Source organism: Lissotriton helveticus, chromosome 6 (genome assembly GCF_964261635.1).
Source record: "Lissotriton helveticus chromosome 6, aLisHel1.1, whole genome shotgun sequence".
Lineage (NCBI taxonomy): Eukaryota > Metazoa > Chordata > Amphibia > Caudata > Salamandridae > Lissotriton > Lissotriton helveticus.
In genome coordinates this window covers 828149601-828175261 of record NC_136067.1, presented here as the reverse complement: position 1 = coordinate 828175261, position 25661 = coordinate 828149601, and the positions used below count along the sequence as shown (strand labels likewise).

Sequence of the window (25661 nt, the reverse complement as noted above, 5' to 3'; positions counted from 1 at the left end):
ATAGGATTTACGAGGTGTAAATCTCTCTTTGTCCCAGCCCACTACCTGTCATAAGTTCAAACTGGTCGTTATTTCGAAATGTTCGGCCACAAACATCCCTTCGTGGACTAAGATCATATTATTCTTCTGCTAATGCCGAGAATGCACAAAACGATGATTCATTAGAGTATGTATAAAAGTCCAAGTGGCGCAATTCCAGGATAATGATCCACCTTGTTCCCAATGTAGGAAGTGCTGCCTTCAGTCTGGAGGAATGAAAGAGCAATCCATCAAGGAAGTGACGTCAATTCACAAAACCCTCATTCGGTAGTGTAAGTGACATCACACACCTTTTCACCCCTTAAGATGTCACAGGACGAATAATGACATGCTTTTCTAATCCAATTTCATCACAAAAAGTAGCACCATATTGCTTTTCTCCCCAGTGACATCAAATAATAATATATATATATATACTTTTTATTGTAACAAGAGTATACAACGCCCCGTAGGAGGGGCCAATCAAGTCATTTGTATCAATGGAGCAATACAGTAATTTTACATTGGAAACAACACCTCAAAGAACAATCCCACCACCCACCCCACCCCTATTCCCGGCACTGTAAGTGTTATTCTTGAACCCAAAGCAGCTTATACATTTTTACTCATACCAGTCCTCAATGGCAGTCCCAATCCCACCAACTTGGACAGCCAGCACATTATGACAACTGTTTACTGCAAATCAGGATTTCCAAGTAGGTACCCCGTGAGTGGAGCCCAAAAGTCCTTGGGCCGCGAGGGCACGGGTAGTTCCTCCGCATAGGTCCCCAATTGTTCCCTGCAATATAGCAAGTCTCGGACTCACTTTTTCACTGTCGGGGTAGTTTTAGCACCCCAGCATTGCGCCACCGCCCGCTTGGCGAACAAAGTAGAGACAGCCACAATCCTACGATTACATGGTTTGAGGTTCTAGTGACATCAAATTAAGTGAACATATTGAAGTAGTAAAATATCTGACAATATGCATAGGCAAATTAAAACTCTCTCTAACATTTCTGAAATTCTATTTTAGTTATCAACTATACATTAACTAGGATAAGTCATGACAGGCCTAAGGGTTCATAATGCAGTGGTGGGGTATGGGCATATTTAAGCAGGGGGTTGAAACCATGGTATATCAGAGGTGCAGGTACAGTCATTATGTGCCAGAAGTACCGCCATCACATGCAGTGTATTGCTGTCACTGCGGTTACAGGCAAGGCACTGATACTGTTTTACAGGGGTGCTACCATATTTAGTCTGGGTTGCTTCCAAGGTGCAGTCATATGTCAGATACTGGATTGTAGACCAGGCTTGGTAAGATCTTACTGCAGGATGATGTGATCAAAGTCAGAGGCACAACCACCATATGTCAAAGTACTGCCATCATGTGTCTGGACAGTGCTATTACATGTCCAATACAACCATCCTACCAAGCCACATTAGGGATAATTGCATGTTACACCAATGCGAAACAATATATCATAACACTTTTTCTGCATGATAAGCAGGGATCGGTGTCATCTTACATCAGGTTACTATCATTATATAGCTGGGTCATATCATCAAGTAAATTGGTGCCTCCCATCTGGGGCGGCCGGAGCAACCTATCCTCTAGCATCCCACATTCATGTCAAGAACCACTGAAGATCACCCTAAACATGGTTGCCAAAACACTAAAGTAGCATTACCAAATAATGACCACATTCCATGAACTCCTCTGGCTCCCGGTGACTAGCTTGCATGAGGTAAAGTTCTGTTACTTCGCCTTTCTTGCAATGACATCCAATATTCACTCTACCTTGCAGATAAAATCAATCTCACATGGCCCGGTTGAGGGTTGTGAGTCCAGGGTGTCTAGCTTATCACCGCACTGACATTCATGGAGAACTCTATGTGTTAAGATGTAATGTGGCTTGATACCAGATGAGTTCCCTGACACACCACATTGTACCCCTAGCTCTACACACTGGATGGATGTTATTAATGCACATTTTGAATAAAATTACACTACGGTGTGCTTACCCAATGTGCAATATGTAGTATGGTGCTATGCCTTCAATATTCCCTGGTTGCATATTTGTTATTGCTCATTGATTTGTTATACACGATCTGTCATTATGTAAAAAAAAGAAAGAAGGAAGGAAGGAAAGAAAGAAAAAAGAAAGAAAGAAAGAAATGCAAGTTGATTGTTTATATTTTCTGTACACTGCTAAAAACAAATTGCAGTGTAGACAATGGAAGATGCCTTCACTTAATGCAGTGGCTGGCATGTTGACCTATTTCAACATTTGATTACCAGCTGGTGAGTCATTGGTCAGAGTCAGAGATGCTGCTTGGTAAAACATTGTCTAGGACTTTGCCAATTATCGATTTTGAACTTGTATGCCTGGCATGCAAGGCGCAGGAGCTACAGAACTCTTTAAATATTATTTTGATCATAAGAGAGCTGGACTTCTGCTCAGGAAGCTGGGTGCTTAAGTCCATTATAGAGTATCTCGGTCTTGCCTTGATTTATTGCATCTGTATGTGACCTTTGGCACCATCAACATAAATGATCACTTATAGGGTTGTCCCTAAGTCCACGTTGACATAGGCAATTTGGACCATGTCTGAATCTATTAATTTCTATCATAGATTTTCAATGATTTAGTTACTCTTCTTTTTTATTCCTTGGCATGCAAACTCACTTGTGTGGCTCCTGAGGTATTGGTTCATTTGTATTTGCCAAATCCTCTAAGGTATACGTTCATATTTCGTAATAATGTAATGTTCCTCAAGAACATATGAAAATGCAGTGGCAGAATGTTTCAGTGCCTTTGGTGAAAATGTTATTTTCTCATTGCCCTACAGCACTAACGAGTTCTTCATTTTAAGTTCTTGGTTAAATGTGACTTTTATAACCTATGACATTACATCTGAGTGCTTCTATAGCAACTTCTCTGTTTCTACTATTACATTTTCTAATAGTTTAGATGGCCGTCTACCAGCGTGCATTTTATGGCGCATACTGGGGCTTCTGAATTGGCATCCTCCTTTCCTCTTTAGTATCTGCTATGTACAGCACTCACTCCATCAGCTCCCTTCATAAAGAGTGCTAAATTCAAGGCAAGTGTATGGTCCCCATTCAGCTCTTACAAATGGAACGTCTAGCCAAATTATGACCACTGTACCTTTCTATCCTCTTGGGGTGGCAAATGTGCTAATTTGTCGTTTATTATTTCTTTTGTGATATATGCTATCCTGCCGTGGAAGTCCTTTCCATATCATGTTAGCACTATGGATGGCCATATTTTTTATCAAAAGATTTTTTAAAGTTGAACTTACTGGGAATCAGCGCTACCCTGAGTTTCATCTCAGTGGGTGTTTTCTTTGTGCCAGATGGTGAAGCAGAACTCACAGTATCTACTTCATATGTTCCTGTTTATTTGAAGAAATTGTCACGGGCAGATAGTTTGACCCAACTATCCAAATATACTTTTAACTATTGTGACCATTGTTTCACTTCTCAATCTGTACCCAGCCTCATTTCCAGTTTAAGATGGAAGGCAGCTGGCTTCTTCTCCCCTCAGCATCTCCCAGACTTTCTCTCATGCAAGCACATACACCACATGTCGCATAGCCATGGTAAACTATGAAGTTGTCCTTTGTCATGCTTATACTTGGTAGTGAACCCCAGAGGTGGTTGATGGTTGACACTAAACTCTCACCACGAATTGCCATAGTTAATGCTGCTGACAATGTACATTTTTGCATGGTTTTGTTATTCTTCCATTGCCTAAATTATTTTAAACCATTTAGTATAATGTTGTCTTTTTTTGTCTTTGAATGTTTTGCAAAGTTCTGACATATGAAAGGTCTGAGTGACAGGAAATATTTAGTAACCTATGTGTCCATATTAGTTGATCGATGGCAATCCATTTTCATCACCTTCTCCATCATAGACTAATCATTTTCTTTTCATTTCAAAAGTGTTTATTGAAATAATATTTGCATAGTATTTAAGGGGGTACTTGCCTAAAGACTTAAATTGACATACCAATAAAGGGCTGTGTCTTGAAATAAAAATAATGACAATAATATGAGCAAGAACAACAGTACCCCAAAATCGAGTACAGAAAAAATAAAAGATATATCAATGAAAGGTACAAGGACACCATAGCTTGAGAAATAATAACAGCTGCATGTATTGAAATGCAATAAGTTTACCAACTGCAATTTTAATAATGAGACAATTTCAAAAGAAAAGGAATTAAAAATACGTGTGAAACACAGATAAAGGTGAGGTGGGAAGAACGCACCAGAGGAAGCAGCTTATGGTAAGATCGGGGTAAGATAGAGGGAGATAAAAGGTAGTCCAGAAACAGTAGGCTACGTAGAGATAACACAACACAGAAGTCAAAATAAAGAAGGGTGAAACAAGAGTGATGTAAATATATGATCGAGGTAGAGCATAAGTGAATGAGTAACTAGCTTTTTACAGAATTGCATTTGTGTATCCGAGCTTCTCAAGGAGACTGTAAGGAAGTGCCAATGGGATGGGGCTGCTCTAGAGAAGGACTGTGTTCATCAGTGTCGTGAGCAAAATATCTTACTGATCATAGTGAGGCCACCTTACCGTGCTGTCCAAGCCAGTGGTGCATTCTTAGCTTGTAAGAGTTAAATGTGGGAGACATTGATGCAGTCAAGGGGCAAACAGAAGAAATGCTTGAGAACATCAAGGACCGTATTACAAAGAGCACTGGCGGCAGGTCCGGACTGGGAACTCAAAGCAGCCCTGGCAAATTTGTCGGACCAGTCCTCCTTGAGAACATCAAAACCGGCCCCCACCACGGCAAAGCAGGCCCCTACCCTTCCAGCCTCCAGGGGAAGTGCCCAATGCCCTGGCTGGTGGGGTGCAATGGGCTTTTTTCCCACTTCTTGCACTCGTGGAGCACTATGGGATTATAGAATGTCTGCTGATACTTGTGTGGCCCATTCTATACTACGGATCACACTAGTGCGAATTTTGAGCTACCATGATCTTTAGGGGATGTTCCACCGTGCCCCATGCTAATGAAGGAAAACTGTGCCTTTTTGCCCACGCCATTTTACAGACGTGGGGCCAAGGTAAAGGAGGTATCGGGAGGCGCACTGACTATATGGAGGTGGACTACAGTCAGGGTGTCCCCCAAGGGCACCCTTATAGACGGGGCATGGAGACTAGTGGGACCCCTCCAGCCTCTCCCCCTGGCAGGTACAGTAACGCACAAACGAAGGGACCGCAAGGCTACAAGAGCTACATCAACATCTAATATGTAATAGCTTAAACTTCTTTTTTACTTGTATTGCAGACACCTTAATACTAAGGGCCTGATTACCAATATCCCATCTGCCGTATTACGAGTTCCATTATATCCAATGGAAAATAATGGAACTCATAACAGGGTGGACGAAATATCCGTCACGTTTGTGATGGAGTAACCCGTCCACCAAACTCGTAATAAGGCCCTTTGTGAGTAAAGTTAATCAAATTGAAATGAATGATATTTCTGTGTAGAAAACAAGAATGCCTGAATTGAATAGACTCTGAAAATTATCTAACTTTTCTGTACAGCAATGGTGTCAAAAATTCCAAAAGGCAACTGTGTAACCCGGAATGCACGATACGGAAAGAGCGGCACCGAAACAAAAGGGGTAAAGCACGTGAGCACGCATCCAAAGTCCTAATGCTATCAGAGAGAAATGATTTGATTCGTGTGAGCATGTAAAGACAAAAAACAAATCCAAGCTTCTCAGTCAGCGCTGGGTGAATCCTATGCCTCCAGACCTGGCTGTCTGGGCTGAGTGTGAATATCAATTATGGTAGGATGCAAAGACCACAGGCATGTCAGAGCCGGGCAGAAGCACTAACTAGAACAGCATCCAGCCTGACATGTAGCTTCACTACTCTGGTAGTGAAAATGTAATTCCATTCGTGGCCAGATTTTCTAATATTAACACCAAGTAGGCAATATTTTTGAAGACTATTTAGGTCAGACAATATGACCGCAATATTCTGGTATACCTTCTCAAGCTCAGCAGGCTTCCTCTTCCCACAAATGTAACCTCTTAATGCTGTATTGTTCTTCAACTTTGGCTCATACGAATCCTCTCATATAGCTCTTGTAAAAGTAATCACATAACATGTAACACGCTCTGATACACTCAGTCGGGGCTAGCTAGCCCCACATAAAACTCAAAAATTAATAAATAACTAAATAAAATACTGTTGCAAGGTATGCATGCTATTCTGATTGGTTTGTTGTAGTTTTCGATCATTTTAGGTGTCAAATTGAAGGTCTTTTTTGGCCTGCTTACACAGACAGCCAGTGCAATTTTGTACTAGCATTTGCTTCACCAAACAAATGCAAGAAATGAAATGTAGACCAACTGACCTGCACATAAGTAACTCAAGAATGTCTGCAGCGAGTTTCCCAAGATTGTGGACTCTTTACCTGCATGATTCTGTGGTGCATGTGCAGATGGCATTGAGGAGGATGTCATCACCTAGCTTCATGGATGACACTGTGTTCAGAAGAAACGAGTTTCATTTCTTTGTGAATTTTCACATCCAAGGCGTATTGTTCCCTCGGCTTTCCTTGGCCTTCAGTCCCCCATTTCTCAAGCTATAAGCAATGTCTACCACTTTGAGTCCGGTCACATTGGTGGCTATGTACTGTAATATTTGTCACAGATTCGTAGAATATTCTAAGTATTAGGGGCCAGATGTATGAAGCTCAAATGTGTTCGCAAACGCCGAAATTCGCAGAACTCATTTGAGCAAAATGATATGTATGTAGCAAATTTCAGTGCAAAATAAGGAAGGCTTATTTTGCGATTGCATTTAAGGAATCGCAAAATTTGCGATTCCTTAAATGCAATGTATGAAGGAAAAACAAATTGCTAATTGTCCCTAAGGAATCGCAAATTACCACCAACTTCAAGTGGTGGTAATTTGCGAATTTCTTGAAAAATGCCCATTTTTGCATTTTTCAAAGTGCCATGTGATGCACATACATGCCCTTAGGGCATGTATGTGCACCACATGTGCACCCATGCTTATTTCAGGGGTGCAACAGGGTGTCCTTTGGACACCCCTGCACCCTTCAATTTATTCTCAATTTGCGATTAGCAAATTGCGAATCGCAAATTGAGAATAATTTCCCATTCATTCCTATGGGCCTCCTGGCTCATAAAAATGAATGGGAAATTATTCCTTAATTGCGATTAGCAATTTGCTAATCGCAATTAAGGAATTTTAAGAAATCACAAAAAATAGCGAATTTCTACAAACATACCATTTTGCAATTCTCAAATAGCGATTCTCAAAAAATCGCTATTTGAGAATCGCAAAAGTGTATCTTGATACATCTGGCCCCAAGTCTGTATTCTATGGATTCCCTTATACTAGCGCATAAGTTTATATTATTAAACGATTTCCAGCTATCTCTAATATTTTCCCTGATTTCCATCCCAGCATTTTAGCACCTCACACGGCAGGTTTTCAGCCACAAGAGCCAAATATATTTTGCCTTTCACACTGGCTTCAGATTTTGAAACTGATTTTTTTTCCACCAACAGTTTCGTTTGTGCATAATATTGCTTCACAGCGGAAGGAGAAAGATTTGCAGATCTTTTTCAGAATTGTTTTTAAGTTGCATGATTATTTTAAATCAATATCCCCTTGCTGTTCCTATAAATGAGTAAATCACTCAATCAGGATTTGTAGACCGCGGCTAATCACCTCTGAGGGTATCCAAGCACCGGTGTCTTGCTGCTGTCGGTTGAAGAGTCATGTCTTGAGTCCCTTTCTGAATCCTGGGAGAGAAGGTGCTATTCGGAGGTGGATGGGAAGGTCGTTCCAAGACTTGGAGGTGATGTAGGAAGAGGAGCAACCTCTGCTGTGGCTCTGATGAATGCAGGGGGTGCACGCAGTCGACGGAGTGCCGGTGTCTGAAAGGTTGGTGTTAATTCAGGTGATGGTTGATGCATGCTGTTGATGGAGGGCCTTGTAAGCGTGTGTCAGCATCTTGAATTGGCATCTTTTTTGGATGGGGAGCCAGTGGAGGTTCCTGAGGTGGGGGTGATGTGGGTACTTTTGGGGAGGTTCAGGATGAGCCTAGCTGCTGAGTTCTGAATGGTCTGGAGTTTCTTCAGGAGTTGGATGAAGATTCCTGCAATGAGTGCATTGGCGTAGTTGAGTCAGCAGGTGCATGGTCTGTCCGTGAGGGTGAGGGTCTGAGTTTGGCAGGCCAACAGGTGTCGTTCTGCCTGGAGATGTTGTTTACGAAGATCAGCACTTCGGTCTTGTCGGTGTTGAGCTTCAGCAGTTGGTCTTCATCCAGTCAGCGACGCTCGTCATGCAGTTGTGGAAGTTGGTCTTGGTGGTGGAGGAGTCTTCTGAGATTGGAATGATGAGCTGGGTGACATCTGCACTTTTTCGGTAATTGAGATATTGGGATACATCGGTGGAGGAGTTACATAACCGACAATACGAGCCCCTTGTCAAGAAGGACAATTGAAGGAAGTCCATATTACTACATGAGTAACAAGGGTTTAACCATATCAGGAACTTATATCCAATCCTATAAGAGTTGGAATCAGCAAAATTTCAAAATATAAAAACGGTAAACTGGAAACAACCATACCAGAAAGACCTCAAGGAAAATAGATTAAATAAATCCAAATCACTGAGACAACCTAATAGAAGCCTACACCGATGTAAACGTCTGATTACCCTAACTAAGGGCAGAATTGAACATAACTGCCAGAGAAATGGAAAAGAATATACACTGCGAGCAATATTAAGTGCCTTGCTTAAACACAGAAGAGCGAGACTACGATAAGCCGCCAAAGAAGTTTTACTTCAATCAAATGTCCTGAGCAGAAAGGGATATTTTTAGAGATATATGTGTACATCAGAATTGTCCTGAGGAAGGTGGGGCATATTGCCATAACCACCGAAACGCGACTACCCCGTTGGGGATGTATTGATTTTGTACATTTTATTATTATTTGCTATTGCAATTGATGTCTTTGAAAGTGTGTTGACCTCTGTACTTTTGTGTCTAGAAATTTGACCACAAAAACACCGAAATCTAAGCACCACTGAATAGACAGATATTGTTTTTAACCAATCGTGATGAATTCATGTCTTATAATGTATCAAATACTTTTTTAAACAAAATCTTTTTATAATAAAAATTCTGATGTTTGTGTACATGAAATAGTTTATGTCTTTGTGGTTCTACTATAGCATATAATTGGCGAATAGGCTATATGGAAACATGTTGTGATGAGTGAATGACTTAGTTCCCCATTGAAATCAAAAACCCAGGGAACATTCAATTCTTTTTTGACATCTGCATAGGACATTATGTTGATTCCATGGGTTCTGACAATGTTCTGACAATGTTGGCCAGGGGCGGCATGTAGGTGTTGAACAGGGTGGAGCTGAGGGATGAACCTTGCGGGATGCCGCAGATGATGCTCTTGGGTTCTGACTTGAAAGGAGGTAGGTGGATTCTCTGCGTACGTCCTGTGAGGAATGATGCAATCTGAGGGCGTCTCCATGGATCCCCATATGGATGAGCCTCTTGATGAGGGTGTGATGGGATATTGTGTTGAATGCTGCCGAAAGGTCGAGCAGGATCAGGGCTGGTGTGTTACCCAGGTTGAGGAGGGTTCTGCTGTTTCTGTGGCGATGATAAAGGCAGTCTTGGTGGTGTGGCTGGTGCAAATGCTGGTCTGGGAGGTGTCCAGCGGGTTGTTGTTCTCGAGGTGTTCGGTGAGTTGTTGGTTGATGACCTTCTCAAGTAATTTGGCAGGTAAGGAGGAGCAGAGCTCAGAAGAGGCAGCTGGTTGTACCACTGGACAAGATCATGTCCATCTCTTCATGTATGCAACACTTATCAGCATTCTGCAGCTGGCGGCATATTAAAATTTCAAATGTTAACATTGAATGTTAATGGATAATATTTCTGTTATATGTAAATGAGTGATTACATTTCTTCAAAGGCTGGACCAGGGTCGTAATACACAATGCATAGTCATTGTACATTTAGTTGAGCAGTCCTGAAGGAAAAATGGATGAAATTGAATGAACAACTCTTTAGGACAGTCCAGTTATAAACCTGAAGACAATCCAGGTTGGTAGCGGGAGCTAAAATCCGTCCTAGGAGATGTGTCACCGCTGGCCCCATAGTGCACAGAGGCCGTGAGTGCAGCAAGCGCGAGCTCACTTGGGCATTCTGGGGGTTGTGAGAGGGAGGTTTTCCTCTTAAGATTTGTTTTTAAAATATGCTGACAATTTATTGTACAGCACAATCTTTGAAATGTATTGCCATAAAAGCACTGTAGGCTTTACAAATCACACTGCAAAATAATGAATCATTGCAACATTTCAGTATCAGGCACAATACCTAGGAGCATTATTTCTCCACAGCAGTAAATAACATACATCCCCATAAGGGAACTGGGAAAATATCCTCTGGCGTGCTTTCCAGGCTAGAGTGACGCTCTTCTGGACCGAGCAGACATGAGCAGCGAACATCCGTGGCCCATGCAGGTACGAGCGGTGGGGCCGGGTGAGGGGGGATTTCGACCGACGATGACGAGGGAACATTCAATAAATAATAATTTTTCCCTCATCATAGTCCGTCAAAATCACCCCCCCCCCCCTCCACCCCCAAACCCTGCCCCATCGCCCCACCACTCTTACCTGCAAGGACCACGGCTGGCAGCAACACCCTTTTCTCCACTTTATCAGGAGTGACTTTGGGAAGTTTCTTTTAAGCTCAACTTTCCAGACGTTATTTAGAGAAATGCTGGAGAGTTATGTGCACTTCCTGGTGTGGTCTTTGAGAGGATGCCCTGAAAGACCTTGCAGGTGGTGTGTAAGCTACAAAAGCAGTCAGGCCTACACAACATATGTTATATGGCATACAGTTTTTGTTTCTTTTCTAGTCTGCTGCTATCTGAGGCTCCTGGCTAGCATTTATTTTTAGATTTGGAATGACTTTAAGGTCAGCGTAAAATATGGTCCATTAAAAAATTTAATTTCACCCTTCACCATGGGTTAGCTGGAACACTGTGTAATCCCCTGGCGAAAAATGTGTGTTATCTAGCAGTGGGATACCGTCTGTGTTTTATTTTAAGAAACATATTTAAACATGTCTGAACATTTTGTAACTCCTTTGTTTTAAGAAACAACAAAATCCTTCGCTTAATGCTGCCACTTAATTCATCTCTCGTATTTGCCCACAATCCTTCAATTACATAAGATCCACAGCCTGTACTTTTGCAGCCTGATTACATCTTTGGGTAAAGGAGCTTTCAAAACTCCATGATATTCTTTAAAATTATAATGTTGTCAGCAAATATACCTTCTAACCTTTTAATGATATTTTTAGGCCTGGTTTGAGAGTGCAGCAGTCAAACAAGCCTATTACGTGCAATATACATAGAGGGGGCTTTAAGTCAGCCTCTTGCAAACATTGACTTTCTTCAACCAGCCTCTTTCAGCCACTGGCACTGGTGGAAGAAAGAGGCATGAGGTGCAGTTAAGAATAAGAAGCCTTGGCATTTAGCAAACCTGGAGGCAGGCTCCAAAAAAGTGTTGGGCCCCTGCTCTGCATATATTTTTAATTTTGAAGCCAGAGGACTGGAGAGACGAGAGAGAGATAGATTGAAACTGCGAGAGAAAAGGAGAATTTGGTGTTCCTCAGTTTCTCAGCTGAGGCTAAGTTTTATTCAGTTTTCTGGATGTGCAACTGTGAGAAAGTGTATTGTTAGATGAAGTAGATGGTAATAATAGCACTATTTCTTACGAGGTCCAGTTAGATCTCAATAATTTAAACCTGTGCTCAAACCTTGGTAGCTGTAGCACAGGGCAGACAGGCTTGATTTAGGAGACATGTGTAATGTATTTATCAGTACTAAAACAGTTAAAAAGTAGAAAACACAACAGAGTAAAACTCCCACTCCAATATATAAAACAAGAGTCAATTTTAACTAGTAAATAGACAAATATCTGTTGTAGTTAACAAGAGATATGATTTTTCAAAGTTTTAGATGTTTCTAGTGCCAAAACATGCAAAGATCCAATCACGGTTATCTGGTCAGGCTAAACCAGGTCAAAGTCAAACTTTAATGCTGAGCGTGGGTTGAACACAAGGATCAGGTTTGACCTGGGGGAAAGTTTATCTTCTGGCTTGGTTTTTTTCTTGGAGAAAATCTTCATCCACGAGGTCATCAGTAGGTCGAGGTGGAAACTGGATCCAAAGAGGGACTCCTTGATGGTGGCTTGCTGCAGTGCAGGACCTCTGTGGGTGGTTTGGCATTGGTGGTAAGTTTGAGACTCTCAGCGCCAAAGACGAGACAACTCAGAGTGGACAAATTCTGAAGATCAGTGCTAGGAAAGTGTCACTGGCAGTAGGGTGCTGTACAGCATTGGTCACAGTGAAGTCCTCTATGTTCAGACTTAGAAACAGTTTTGAAAGTCAGAATCCTTTTAGCAGGGCTACCAGCAAATTGAGTCTGACTTGCAGTTCGGCATTGGCGGATGTGGCTTGGCGGCGGTCCGGTGGTAGCCTCTGGTTCTTTTATCAAAAATCCTTGAAAAATGTTGTAAGTTCCAGCATTTAGTGTTAGGCAGGAGAAGTGCACTCTGACACTTATCCAAAGGCTCCAAGCCCTTAGGGACAAAGCTTGGGGGGTCGGGAATCCAGGAGTAGCCTCCGATAGGGGCTAGGGCAAGCCCAGCTGGAACTGGTCATCTGGGCTGTTCAGGAGAGTGGGCTTCTAGCAGCTTTTGTGTTTCTGTAGCTTAACAGAAAGTCAGACAACTGACCCGTAGAGACCTCTTCTCAGTCCTGGGTACAAATGGCAGCTAACCCAGCCCTGGGGTATCTCGCCACAGGTTCAACAGCAAAGGCACTCTTTCTTCTGTCTTCCACCGGTGCAGAGGTGTTCTGAAGAAGGTATTCAGGGGTGCCACTTTTATGCCTGACACTACTTGGATAGTGGCGTGGGCAGGTCTAGGAAATCATTCACAACTCTGAGCAGGCTGCCAGGTAACAGTTAGGGATTAACTCTGAAAAGGCTACTGGAGTCTTTAGTCGGGAAAATGACAACGTTCTAAAAGTGGCCTTTTCAAGACAGTTATTCAAGATCTCAGTTGGCCATCAGATTGGATTCCTATAAATTTGAGTCCTAGAACGATGGTTCTAGCTATTCCTAAACTGAAGTTATGCATTTCAAGGTGTTATAATGTATACCAGTATTTTTCTATGGGAGAGCCAGCCTTGCTGCAGTGAAAAACAAATGTGGACATTTTTCACTGGCAGAACATGTAAAATCTAAGAACACATGTCCTGCTTTTTAAATACCATGGACCCTGCCCCATTGGGGTGCCTTATAGGTATTAAAAAGGGAAGTTTAGGCCTGTTAAAAGCATTATTTTAACAAGCTGTAATGGCAGTTTTAAAACAGCCATGCTTGACTGCTGTGGTAGGCCCAGAGACATGTTTTACATGGTCACTCTAGTGTGACAAAAAAGTGCTGCAGTTTACTAGTACCATTTAACTTATAGGTCATGGGCACATGCATCAAGAACTTATAGGTAAGTTAAGTATGATAATCAGGGATTAGCCAATTGCACATGTGTTTTAGGGGTCAGCGCACATGCGCTGGAGCATGGTTAGCAGAGACCCTGTGCAACAAAACTTTGGGGGGTGGGGGAGTCATCATGCAAACATATGCCTTTTCTTAGAGCCACATTGATCATTGATAGGGTGTTTTTCATGATGTAGAATGTACTCAAAGCAAATAGGCACAACAAACAATCAAGAGCTGTGCTTGGATTTTTAAACTAATTTCACGTGTTTACAAAGAACAATCACCAATTAAGATTGGAATAAAATCTGTCTACTTGAAAGTGAAAGGCTCATAACAATTTCCCAACTCCTGTTGAGCTACTGTGGAAGCAATGGAAATTTGACATCAGAAAACAAAAATTTATGTGAAAACTGCAAAGTGCCCCATGGTCATGCAAGCAAGCACTGGGTGTGTGCAAACGTTTATTTCCTTGTGTTTTTCTCAGTGGAGGTGCCTGGGGCACCAATCATATAGCAATCTACTAACACGATAACAGATAGTTTTTTATTGTTTTATGCTTTGACTATTTTTCACATATTCGTTGTCTTTTTTCCAGTACATTTCACAAAGTTGGGAGCTCTCAGATGAAAATGGAGCAACGGGGCTCTTGTTTGCTCATTGTTTTGGCCAGTTGTACCTTGACTTTATTGCAAGGCAATACTCCTACCTGAGTAAAGGTCACACACCCTTATATGATAGCCTATTTACTTGGCATCAATGTGTGTTCAGCTGAGAAAAGAAGCCAGTAAGTGCCCCCTCCTTACAAATTGCTCCATGCCACTTCTATGCGCTCCCCCACTGAGGTATTGGTGATGTGCTAACTTTTATTCTTTGTATGTTCTCAGTGGAGGTGCCTGACTCAGCCAATGCGGTAGCAATCTATCAACACTATTGCAGATCATTTTTAACAATTTTGTGTTTTCACTATTTATCACCAATGAGTTGCCTTATTTTTCTTTCCCAGTACATTTCTCTGGGATCGGAGTTCCCTATATAAAATTGAAGTAGCTTGGTTCCAGTTTGCTCATTGTTTTGGCCACTTGTCTTTTGGCTTGTGTTGAAACACCCACTTATTAAGGCAGCCTACTTACTTGAGCAAAGATGTGTCCATACCCCTGGAATGCCAAAGGGAGGGCCAATCTTCAACTGTCCCCGCCAAGTGTAAAGGAACCTTTGCTATGTCACCTCTGACGACAAACTATGTATCTTCTATTCCTTTGACATTTCTTCATGCTATCAACACTGCCGGTATGTTCTTTTCAAGTTTCATTTTCTCTAATACTAATTAGCCCCATTCCCCTTGTATTTGTCGATCTGAAGCCTCATCCCTGGCACCTGGACACCTAGCTTGCCACCTGCTTGTGATTTCCAGTTCCTGCTTGTTCCAGACTGATCCTGTGCTGGGTTTTCCTGCCCGGGTGTACCCACTCACTGTTTTTCCTGCAAACAGAAGCACCGCCGCCCCAGGACCTATTTAATGGAGGCCACAGTGCAACAGCGCAGCGGACAGACGAAATGGGCACTTGGAATGTGTGCGCCGCTGGTGCGGTGAAGGCCCACTAAGGGCAAGCCCATCTGTGCCCGTTTGCAACTGGACCGCACCCAGTTCCACGACCCTTGGCCCTCCAGACGATACACCATCACTGAGCTCTACACCCTCAATCCCAGATGCCGTAACAAACACTTCCACCACGCAGACCCACGCTCCACAGTAGGACCTTTCACATGCACCACAGTCACTTCACCTGCCACTGCACATACACCAGCCCATCAACCAGCCTCACCCCGAAAACACCACAGAAACCACCTGAACAAAAAAAGAAATTACATACACCCTTCTCAACACAGACTCACTATGCACGCATTCCACTAAATTATGGGACCTCATCGCCACCCTAGCACCCGACATCGTCTTCCTCACTGAGACCTGGCTAAAACTTACCTCTGCCCCAGACATTGCCACAGTAATCCCTGACAGATATAGAATCAGTCGCCAGGACCGCACCAACAAGCTGGGAAGAAGAACAGCAATCATCCACCCAGAGACCATACAGTGTACCACCACCACTGACAATACCACCACCCCTATGGAACAACTCAACTTTAAGCTCCACACAGACAACAAGACAACGATCAGAGGCACTCTCGCATACCGATTGCCAGACCAGTGTTCCAGCTTCTGCAACACCATCTTAGACTTCATTGCGCCCCTAGCCTTAGACTCCAAGGACTACATCTTCCTTAGTGCCCTAAATTTCCACATCGACGACTGCAAAGATAAAAATACTGCATACATCCTCAACAAAATTAGCGGCCTCGGATTGACCCAGATCGTCCATGACCCTACACACACCTCAGGGCACACGCTGGACCCAATTTTCACCTCCAGCAACTGCATCAAATACAACCATACCACAGAACTCACATTGACCAATCACTCCATTGTCCACTTCAACCTCTCCAGCCCCAACAACGCCACCCCCAAGATAACCAATACCTCCCATTGGAGGTGGAACAAAATCTCAGAGACCAGCATGGCGAGCGACGTGAACACCTCCAACCCTGCTACCACCACCAACCTCGAACAGGGAGTGAAAAACTTCAACGCCTGTATCACCTATTGCACACAGAGCATCATCTCCAACAAGAGCAACAGAGAAAATCTTCTAAAAAGGCCAGCTGGTACACCCAAGAACTCAGAACAGAGAAACGAGACAGCAAACAGTTTGAGAGGAGATGGCGCACCAGCAAGGACACCTCCAACAGGGCAGTCTTCAAGAACTCTCTCAACCTTTTCCACTACCTGCTGAAGGCAACAAAGAAGACAGCCCTTGCTGCACGCACCAAAACCAGTACCAACAACATAAAAGGAACTTTTTACCATCATTAAAGAATTCTCCATCCCGGCTGCCAGCGAAAACAACACTACACCCTCACAGGAGCTGTGTGACAACCACGACCACTACTTCCACAACAAGACTGCAATCAGATACAGAAACTTCGAACCCCGACCCACACCTTGGGACTTCCTCGATAGACACACCACCACCATACAGAGACGAACCACACACTGACCACCGGGAACATCGTCTCCACCCAGGACACCACCTCCACTATGAAATCCATCCACTTGGGAGCTCCCACAGACCCATGCCTGCACCACATCTTCAACCTCGGAAACCAAAGGATCTGCCAGGAACTCACCACCATACTGAACACCTCTATTACCACTGCAATATTTCCTGACAACTGGAAACACGCCGAAGTCAGACCACTACTGAGCAAACCCTGCAACAACCCCAGCTAATTCAAAACCTACCGGCCAATCTCCCTGCTCCCATTCCCAGCAAAGGTACTGGAAAAGATCCTCAACAATCAACTCATGACACACGTTGTACAGAACCAGCTACTCGACGCTTCCCTATTCGGCTTCCACAGCAATCACTGTACGGAATCTGGCCTGATTGCAGCCACCGACGACATCCGAACCCTCCTTGACTGAGGGGAAACAGCAGCTTCCTCCTCAACCTCTCGGCAGCCTTCCACACCGTATCTCACCACACTCTGGTTGAAAGACTCCACATCGGCATCCAAGGGGACACGCTCAGATGGATCACCTCCTTCCTCACCGGAAGAATGCTGAGGATCCACCCCCCACCTTTCACTTCTGAACCAATGGAGATCACTGCGGTGCCCCCAGGACTCATCCCTCTGCCCCACGCTCTTCAACACATATATGACTCCGCTGGCCAACATTGTCCGACCCCACGGTCTCAACATAATTACCTATGCAGACGACATCCAACTCATCCTCTCACTCACAGACAACTCCACCACCACCAGAACCAACTTCCACAGATGCATGACAAACGCTGCCAACTGGATGAAGAACAACTGCCTGCAGCTCAACACAGACAAGACAGAAGTACTGATCTTTGGCAACAGTAGCAACACATGGAACAACTCCTGCTGGCCATCAGACTTAGGTCCTGCACCCATTCCCTCCAATCACACCAGAAACCTCGGAATCATCATTGACAATAAGTTCACCATGAAATCACAGATCAACATAAATCAAAATTAATATAGTTATGTATTAGACATTTAAAGTAGACTGTTTTAAGATGGAGAAATGCGCTGTACAAAAAAATGAGAAACACAATTAGACATAATATACAAAATAAAGTAATCCAAAGAAACCAGATTTTTTTTTTAAGAATCAGACAAAGCTGACACTGTATTGTGAATATTAAATTGTGTTGAAAAAAAGACTCAGGCATCAATAGTAGGCATAGTCAAAATTTGAGTTTTAGAAGTAAGCTACATTGAAAGAAAACCCGAAATGTGTCACAGAGGAAATGTATAGGGATTTCCATAAATGAGATGCAGCTCCGAGGAAAAGCTTGATTAGCTCAGGCCTGATTAGAAAATGTGTTGTGCTTAAATCTTGAAATTTGCAGTTGAAATATGGCATATCTTCTAGCAGCCCTGGAGCCTCACAGCTTTTCAGCTGCATAAACAGTACGCTTCATGGAAGCATCTTGAATGTGATGTAGCAAACCTTGAAGAGCAATGCAAAGGGATGGCGCAGACAATGCATTTTAAGCATATTCAAAGTAATGTTATTAAAATTTGGTAAAATCGAAATTAATTTACAACTGAGTGAAACAGGCAATCTGCAACACTGCTACCTATCTTAAATTGGAAACTGGTAAAATCGAGGTCAAAGTAATCTGTGAGAGTGAAAACTTTTGGACGTGGTTTACTTCCTTGGGCAATCACTCAAATCCTATTTTTTTCATTTGGAATTTAAAAAATAACAATTACATGGTTTGTCTAATTACAGATCTCATGAGATATGAGCGTGTTTAGGCATGCCAGAATTTGCACTTCCTGCCTGTTAAACAATGCGTTATATAGGCAATAAAATATTTTATCAGACAGACTCGTTTTTACCTATGAAAAACACTGTTTTCCAAACAGAGAGCTAAGGTGTGCAAAAACCAGCTTCTAGTTCCTTACTTAATGAAAAAAACAGAAGAGTAGGCAGTCGAGAATTACTTTTCGTAACCCACTTTACCATACTATCTCCTGAGGTGCAACATTGATAAATTAAATTTATTCGAAAATTGAGATTTTCCAATGAGCAAATTCTCATTGTGTCCTGCCTTTAAGCCTTAGTGTCAAGAACTCAAACAGTGATCGTGCACTAGGGCATTCCAAACACAAATATCCCAGACACTCTCTTCCATCAGAGAGCCGTCTCTTGGTGGATTATATGAGACAGAGGAGGGCGTCCGAGACGCGGTTGATCCCACAGAGATGTTTTACGAATCCTGGTAGTTCGTTGCGGTTTAGAGCATTCAGTGCCCCAAGACCACGGTGACGGTATGTTGGTGTGCAGTGTTGACCAAACCAACCAATTGGTCAATACCTCTGCCTTCTGCACAATAAAAAGTGTTTTGCTACAGTTGGTATAATGCAGCAAAGGACACCTAGTAATAAAGCACCAACATTTGTGTCGCAATCTCACAGAAGCACCTGGTTTACTTACCAATAATGAAAAGTTCAAATAAAATCTGTGACATGTAACTTGCATTTAATTAACTTTATTGAAAGAAAGTGATGTCATCTCACAAAATGCAAATTAACTGTCCTTTGTAACAGGACATTACCATCCACTAATGAAGTCTAGATAGTTGAAGTATGGGCTAAAAAGGAAGCCAGTATCTGCCCAAATTAATACTGCATTTGAGGTTGACTGGAGTATGAGAACCAATCAGGAAAAAAGCAAAATAATGATATAAATAAAGAATGTATCTTTTCTAAATACCTATCAAGCAATGTTAAGACATTCAGTACATTAGAGGAATCAATCACCGACTTCCTTGGAGAAAACATTGGGGGATATTCTCAAGAACGTGTGATAACCAGCGCAAAATTAACTTAACGCAACTTTCAACATCACAGTCTATCATGAGAAAATTCCGCCATGTTAACTAAGTATTCACAACACAGAGGCACCATGCAATAGGCCCCCAACAAACCGTCAAATGTCCGAGATAAAGTCAACGCGATGCCGCAAAAATGCGAAACACGAATGCAAAAAAGATGCGTGGAGGCCAATCGCGATACAAAAAGCAGCGAAAACCAGAGGCAGGCCTTCAAATCCCACGCGTCTGAAGGGAAAATGCACTACAAATACAACAAAAAGAACACACAAAAAACAATCCAAAGTGCGTAGCAACATAGATGCACCCAGACCGTTCGCAGAGGCCATCGCGAACCCCACAAGCCCCACAGACCACCAGCAAGGAACAAAGGGGTCGGGGAAGGCCAAGGAGAAGAGGGAGAGGAAGACGGGGTGCAGTCCGCAGGCAAACTGGACCAGCGTCACGAAGGTGACAGAACACTACCATAAACGGACCCACAATTGGACTACCGTGAATGCTGTCAGAGTGTCGAGGAGGTCAATGGAGGGCATGATGTGAAAACCAAACCAAGGACAAACCTGCTGCCAACAGGAAGGCAGCAACGACGACAGGAGGTGGGAGTAATGCACCACAGGAGGAGCTGGAGGAAACGGAGGCCACAGTCAACAGTGTGGAGACGGTGCCAGGAGTTGGGAGTCTGGAAACAGCCTGATAGGACCTGACACAACAAGAGGGTGAGGATCGACCAGGGACTGGGGGAACGGAGGGAGATGGGCACAATGGCACACATGCACAACGATGTGTAGCACACTGCACACCCACAATGACCCTGGACCATGTCCCTGATACACGCGGAACACTGCAGCAGACACACATAGCAAGAACAGCACATCTACATTGACGACAATGTGATACATTGTGCAATACCAACACTGCAGAACAGAGGACACACCTGGGTCCGCTCATGCGCAGAAGCAGGCCAATAACATCTAACATAGCAGGAAACTGTGAGATGGAAATTAACGCGTACAACCTCACATCTGTCATGTAGTCTAAATGTCCACTGTCCCGTGTCAAAATCCAGCACCTCACAAATAGTCACATTGTACATTGTCATACAGTCTGCATGTAAACAAAAACAATGCGCCAACATACATGTCAACACAATGTCAACATCACAGAGGCACACATGGCATTCCAATGCCAGGTGTCAGAATGCCAAAAGGATGTGGCCGAACAGGTGCAGGTGGCGTCAGAGCTCATGGAAGCCGAAATATTACACAGAAGTGGATGTCTGATTTCCATCAGGGACCACCTACACCCCACAAAGGATACCCACACTGCGACAGAGACACATGCATTTGCACATTTCCTGTACTGAACAAAGCAAAGAGCCACACTAATATCATACACCCACACCCACGCTGGACCTGAGTACGACGGCCCAGTCCAATCCCCTTACGCATTGAGTGGGTGACGACAAAGCTAAATGTCCAAGGTCACACCCGCTGCCTGCGGTGACATGGTTGCGTCCGCTGAACACAGCACCATGTAATGTTGTAGGGCCTGGAGGCCCTCATGCATACATTATGACCTCATGGACACACTCAGATAGTTTGTAAAACTGGCTACGGGCACGGGCGCCCGGCCCCTTTATTGCCAGGGTCACATGTACAGTGACACCTGTGCTGGATGGGTGTGGGGTGAGTGTAAGCCAGCCCGTATGGAGTGCCTGGTGCTGGCAACAACTTCAACAGTGATCACAATTAAAACAGAGACAGAAAACACCAACATTACATAAACAACTGCGAAGCATCATGGTGGTAGCCGGAGCAAGTACAGAGGTCACCCAATATCCAAACATAGGTGTCCGTGAGTTGCAGTGCACTGAGTTTGGGTCACCAGAGCTGAGCGTTCTCATGTGAATGAATTGTCTAGGATTGTGTTCCTTCGGAATATACCTGATGCAGCTGCAGTGGGGTGTGTTACACTTGCATCATCTCCCTCATCATTGTCCCAGGTCTCCCACACTCACTAAGGTGACATTGCTGCGTTAACCTCTCCACAGCACAAAACTCAATCAGTAACGGTCCATGGGTTGCGGTACACTGAGCTAGTGGTACCTGGAGTGCTGAGCAAGGTATCTGGCAGATGATGGCATCCACTACAGGTGAGAGCAACTCCGTTAGTCTATCAGGACTACTGTTTCGACTCTGGCAGTTGGCGGTTGGAGGTGTTCCTGGCGGTGGTGGCGTGTCCCTCCTGCGGTGATGCGACGTCCGGGCCAGTCAAGACTCGATTTGATGTGTGAACCCTGGTGTACCGCAGTTGAGGCCGGAGGCAGTGGACAGTGCAGGCCCACATACACATGGCATCGATGCCGCTGAGGCCATCGTCTCAGAGGCCATTCAATATCTCAGAAGACAGGGTTGCCGACTTGAGCTGCACAGAGTTAGTGGCTCAAGAGGCACTGTGGCTGGTCAGGCACACCGCCACAGGACGGTGACTTTCGGTGCACTGAGGTAGAAGCACAGACTGCGATGATGCCCCATCCTGGCGGTCCAGACTGCTAAAGATTTGTGTGCCCTGCTGGACCGCAGTGTATGCCAGAGCCAGCATGCAGTGGGGGCCTACCACCACATGGTGTCGCCTCCTGGATCACAGAATTAGTGGCTCCTAAAGGGCTGAGCGGGTGTGCAGCCTGTGATGATGCCCTGTGCACTGATATGTTCTGGGCCATTGCGATATCAAGACCCAGAATCAAATGTGAGACCTGGGGGCATGCGGGCAGGGCTGCATGATGTGGAGGGTGCCATGTCCACGGGCCCCGGGCTTGGGGCCTGCACCGGCACGTGGTGGGCCCTCATTGCGAAAAGCCGGTGGCAGCAGGTGAGCAGTGAGGCCTGGGTGCGCAGGAGTGGGCATGCACCGCTGGGCACCGGGAGGGACTGGGATGCAGCTGCCTGGGTGCGCAGGGGTGGACAGGTGATGTTGTCATGTGGTATTGTATGTACTTTGTGCGTGTATCAAGAAGGAGAGAGAGGACCAGAAAGCTAGTCCTTATCCCCCGGATTATATGTTTATAAATCAAAAATAGACTAGCTTAATTGTTCAAGGGAAACAAAAGAAAATAAATTGTTTTAATTTATCAGGGACTCAAGTATGTTTTGTCATCGGTCAGTGGCACCTGGTAGGTGTGCTCATAAAGCCCTCACCCACCAACCTAGTTGGTGGCATGCTTCATCATCGGGCCCACCCAGTGACACCTAGCGTGTCCCGGGTGTGCTTCGACGCCTGACGACAGCGGAGCAGGTATGTCGCTGTGTGTGCGGTGAAGACTGTTATGGATCGTGAGTTTAAAACGGCTTGGCGGGGATCCCAGTGCCCGAGGGCAAACACACTTTATTAGCTGGGTCACCGTCAGCGGTTAAAAATAAGGCTGTTGGATGTTAGAGGCGAGTTACGACCTCCCACATCCTGGAATGTGTCAACATGTTTCAGCCAGTGCCTTATGACTAAGCTGGCTTTCTTCAGGACGGTTAAAAAAGGGTGTGTGCAGTTAAAACTAGTGGGTGTATATCCAGACTATGTGTATACACGCCCTAAAGTGTTTTTCTATGTGTGAGTGGGGGATTCCCATCTCAAGAAAACACGCTACTTTGTCAAAAGTGCTACTTCATGGTTTGAGAAGTGGCATGGGTTGACCAGAGTTCTTGGTCAGAGCCTGCCGTAGACCTGTACTGCCTCCTTCGCTGCACCGGTCACAGTAGAGGCAGTACAGGTCTACGGCAGGCTCTGACCAAGAACTCTGGTCAACCCATGCCACTTCTCAAACCATGAAGTAGCACTTTTGACAAAGTAGCGTGTTTTCTTGAGATGGGAATCCCCCACTCACACATAGAAAAACACTTTAGGGCGTGTATACACATAGTCTGGATATACACCCACTAGTTTTAACTGCACACACCCTTTTTTAACCGTCCTGAAGAAAGCCAGCTTAGTCATAAGGCACTGGCTGAAACATGTTGACACATTCCAGGATGTGGGAGGTCGTAACTCGCCTCTAACATCCAACAGCCTTATTTTTAACCGCTGACGGTGACCCAGCTAATAAAGTGTGTTTGCCCTCGGGCACTGGGATCCCCGCCAAGCCGTTTTAAACTCACGATCCATAACAGTCTTCACCGCACACACAGCGACATACCTGCTCCGCTGTCGTCAGGCGTCGAAGCACACCCGGGACACGCTAGGTGTCACTGGGTGGGCCCGATGATGAAGCATGCCACCAACTAGGTTGGTGGGTGAGGGCTTTATGAGCACACCTACCAGGTGCCACTGACCGATGACAAAACATACTTGAGTCCCTGATAAATTAAAACAATTTATTTTCTTTTGTTTCCCTTGAACAATTAAGCTAGTCTATTTTTGATTTATAAACATAAAAAAAGAAAGAAAAAAAAATTGTATGTACTTTGCCATTCTTGTATCTGGACTCTGTTTCAGAGGAGGGATCTGTTTCAGATGAGGGACCTGGTGAACTGCACTACATACCGGCACGTGGTTGGAGACACACCGGTGGCAGCAGGTGAGCAGTGAGGCCTGGGTGCGCAGTGTCGGCACTCTCTCTCTCTGTCCCTCTCTTCTTATCTCTGTGTCTCTCTCCCTTGCTTTCCGTCTTCCTCTGTCTCCCACTCTTTCCGTCTTCTTCTCTCTCCCCCTCTCTTTTCGTCTTCCTCTCTCTCTCCCTCTCTTTCCATCTTCCTCTCTCTCTCTCTCCCTCTCTTTCCGTCTTCCTCTCTCTCTCCCTCTCTTTCTGTCTTCCCCTCCCTCTCCCTCTTTCCGTCTTCATCTCCCTCTCCCTCTCTTTCTCTCTCTCTCTCTCTCTTTCCGTCTTACTCTTTCTCTCCCTCTTTTTCCGTCTTCCTCTCTCTCTCCCTCTCTTGCCGTCTTCATCTCTCTCTCCCTCTCTTTCTGTCTTCCTTTCTCTCTCTCCCTCTCTTTCCATCTTCATCTCTCTCTCCCTCTCTTTCCGTCTTCCTCTCTCTCGCCCTCTCTTTCCGTCTTCCTCTCTATCCCCCTCTCTTTCCGTCTTCATCTCTCTCCCTCTCTTTCCGTCTTCCTCTCTCTCTCCCTCTCTTAACGTATTCCTCTTTCTCTCCCTCTCTTTCTCTCTCTCTGTATCTCTCTCTCTCCTTCACTCTCTCTCTGTCCCTTGATGACCGTATGGCACACCTTCTCATCTGGATTTTTGTCTTGCAGGCTGTATCCTACAGATTGTCCTGAGGAGAGCCGCCATGAGTCGTCATTGATGTTCTTTTGAGGTATTTTGAATACATTTTTTCTGGTACTTCGAAGGTGAATGTGTGATGCTCCTTTTTGTGACGACACATGCATGTTACATGTGATTGTGCAACATCATTCGGATTTTTTTAACATGATTTTGTGGAGTTGATGTGACATGTCTTTGCTGGGGGGTACTGGGGGGGGGGGGTCCTGGGAGTGGTGGTGGTGGGTGTTGTGGCCCCTTGGGGCTCCCAGCTGCATGATCATTGGCTCCATGGCATCTGTTGCCCTTCAGGTGTTGCTCTGGGCTGGGCTCCCTTTTGTGGTGCAGGCTGTCATCCGGCTTTACAACAGGTCAGAGCTGATGTTGATTTCCTGCTGCTAACACACCTTATTGGGTGTTTTGTGATCTTATCGCCGATCTGGTTGGTCGTTGAGAATGTTGTGGAGTGGTGTTATAGCGGCTCTTTGCACGGGAATGCCTACTCTGCATCTCATTAGCGATACTTGTGGGGGTCATCTGTGGCGATGTGTTTTGCGGCTGCTATCACAGGTAAACTGGTGATATGGGCTGTTAGCACCAGTTTGTTAAAGGGGAGATAAATTTATCGCAACTTTGGCTGCGATAAAGTGCTGATAACTCTGCGATATGTCCTTGAGAATATGCCCCATTATTGCTTGCTGCCACAGAATGAAGAAAGTATACAGACACTACATGGTATTAGCTTAAGGGAGTGAAAGTTACATGCT

The 25661-nt window shown here is 44.5% G+C and overlaps 1 protein-coding gene across 2 annotated transcripts in view; it reads right to left on the bottom strand.

The window, feature by feature from the left end:
* SCML4 (Scm polycomb group protein like 4) overlaps window positions 1-25661 on the bottom strand; it is a 571844-nt gene that overhangs the window by 190890 nt on the left and 355293 nt on the right. The gene's annotated exons all lie outside the window — the stretch shown is intronic.